At 36.1% G+C, this 2,731-nt stretch overlaps 1 pseudogene; it reads right to left on the bottom strand.

Moving 5' to 3' along the window:
• Window positions 1-1,555: 1,555 nt before the first annotated feature.
• Gm21139 lies at window positions 1,556-2,519 on the bottom strand (annotated as a pseudogene).
• Window positions 2,520-2,731: the final 212 nt, after the last annotated feature.

The following is a 2,731-nucleotide window of genomic DNA, read 5'->3' on the forward strand; positions in this document are numbered from 1 at the left end:
TAACTTTCACAGAAACACATGTAGAATAAGCCTCCTAGTAGTATAGTCAGATTATGTATCTGAAATGTGACCACCAAATAGCCAACACATTTTCAGAAAGTTGGTATGTTTCATAATAGTAAATGATATTACTAAAAAGGGAATTTCCTATATATCAATTAAAATAGTTTCCTCTTACATACTTCATTAATATGAAAAAAATACTTGTAGGTGTATATATAGGGGAAAAAAATTGCGTCAAAAAATAAATCCACGGACTCTAAGTGAAGTTAATGGAATATAAAGCTGTTCCATATGCATCACTAGCAAGGGAGATTATCAACCTATTGTTTAAATACTTTTAGTATAAATTTCACTGTGAACTATCACAGATCATCAAAATAGAAATTGGAAATAAGTTGGGTATTTAGTCTACTGCACATAATTTTTGGGCACCAGATTGTCACTGTAATTTCTTGGTCTGTCATTTATTTCCTATCTTCACAAGATTACATATAATGAAAAGAATATTTATCACGAAATTTTTGTAGGTAAATTTATTGAATGATTATAAGTATTTATATCTTCCTTCTGCTGTCAAGAAATATTAGCACACTTGCTATATACAACAGTAATGGAATACTTTTCAGTAGGTTTCTTTATGGGCAGTTAGATTTTTCTTAGTTCACTAAATCTCATGGCTATGATTCTTACTAATTAGTATTAAATTCTGTCACTCTAACAAAATGTGTGTTTTCTTATTATGGTTTGATTGGGCTGTTTTTTGTTTGTTTGTTTGTTTGTTTGTTAGGTTTTGTTTTTTGTTTTTAGTATAGGTCACCTATTGCAACTATATATAACAATATATTTAAATAAAAACCTTATAAATAATGAGGAGAGGCTTGGTACTCCTCTTTTTTTGAGACAAGTTCTTTCTATTATGTTTCTCAGGCTATTCTAACACTCCCTATCAGACTGGGCGAGCCTCAGACTTCCAGAGTTCACCTCTCTCTAGCCTCTACCTCCTGAGTGCTGGGATTACAGGGATGTGCTACTCTGTGCATCTCTAGTTTGGTATGTTTTTATAGTGACCAACCAACTATTTTAATTAACAGTTACATTACCTCAAAAATTTTACAAATCTTTTTAACCAAATTTTATTGTTTTCATCTTTTGTAACTTGGAATTGCAGGAAGAGCTTGTTAGGTTCTAAACTTAGATATTGCCAAGTTACTGGAAGAGGCCATGTCTTGGGAATTTATTTTTAAATTATCTTTTCTTGTTTTGAAAATAGATTGAGAATTTATTCACACAAAGTCAGACTGGCAAGTTAGTATGCCCCCTGAGAAGTACGTTTCATTGTGGAATTGATTCCATTGGTTTCAGGGAAAATCTAAAATGCATTAATAGAATTAGAAGAAAAAGGTTGGGGGAGGGTGTGGAGATTAACAAGCCAAAATAGGAAAAAAGGCATCTGTGGCAGGACAGCTCTGACTGATGTCAGATCTCTGTGATGCTGGAGTCACCTGCATCCCTCTTTAAGAATCAGTGTGAAACAGGACTGCAGCTCTCCCACTTAGACATCCTCTGAGATCTCAGCAGACCTGGCACCAATAGCCACCTTCCAGTTCCTGTACCTCAGGGTCAGGCAGGGGAACATAGTCACTCTTCTCTTTCTTTTTCCTTTTGGGTTTCTTAGTGTCACTTTCCTTGAGTTCCTCAGAACTGCTAGATGCTAGATGGGAAATCATCTGACTGAGAAGTATCACTTTTCCCCCAAAGGTAAAGATTTTGTAGGAGACTTTTTCCTGGATTTTTTTCTTGCTCTTGTGTGGTTGCTTATTTTCCTGGTATTAGAAGCTCCAGTTTCCTCAGAGAACACACCTGAGGAATCTGCTGTTATGTCCATAGCTTTTTTTTGATTTTTCTTCTGTTATTTATTTATTTATTTATTTATTTATTTATTTATTTATTTATTTATTTATTTGTGTGAAACACACAGAGAGAGAGAGAGACAGAGACAGAGACAGAGACAGAGAGAAAGAGAGAGTTTTTTTTCTGCTTCTTCTAATGGGATTTCTTTGACTTATGTTTTGGGGATTCAGGTGCAAATGATTTTACCAGGGGAGATGTATTTCTCCCCATTGGTAATGTCTTGCTGATCACTACTGTCTGTTTCAAATTCTTCAGGATACAACTCTATATAACCACTTTGACCCCATCTGCCCCTTGTATTGGATTCATAATCATATAAATTCTTGTTCCCGGATTTTGCCTTAAGAAAATCATCTTCCAGGACCCAAGAAATTTCACTCTTTGACCTCCAGTAGTCTCTGACTTTCTTCATCAAAACCATCACTTCTCATCTGACTTGACATGTTGGGTACTCTGTTCCTTCTGGTCCCCTGGTAAGCATCCTCCACAGGCTTCTCTAGTTCTCTGAAATTCCACATGTCAGACTCCTCCTGTATCTTATTGTGAGCATCTGTATGCTGGATGACAATCCTCAGGAGGACTCCCCACAATGGAACTCATGACATTCTTTAATTGTGTGCCACAGCCTCGCAAGGCAGGGTAGGAGAAAAGGCAGTGACTTCTTCCAGATATTTTTATTACTGGCTCTGATATAAAATATCCTACTGGACAAAATGAAGTTCAGAAAGGCTCACTCTTATTTTTTAACCTAGGAGACCCTTTATGGCCAGGCAACAAGGATAATGGCAGCACTAGCTGATCTGACTCTCACTGTGGC

Source organism: Mus musculus, chromosome Y (assembly GCF_000001635.26).
Source record: "Mus musculus strain C57BL/6J chromosome Y, GRCm38.p6 C57BL/6J".
In the NCBI taxonomy this organism is placed as follows: Eukaryota; Metazoa; Chordata; class Mammalia; order Rodentia; family Muridae; genus Mus; species Mus musculus.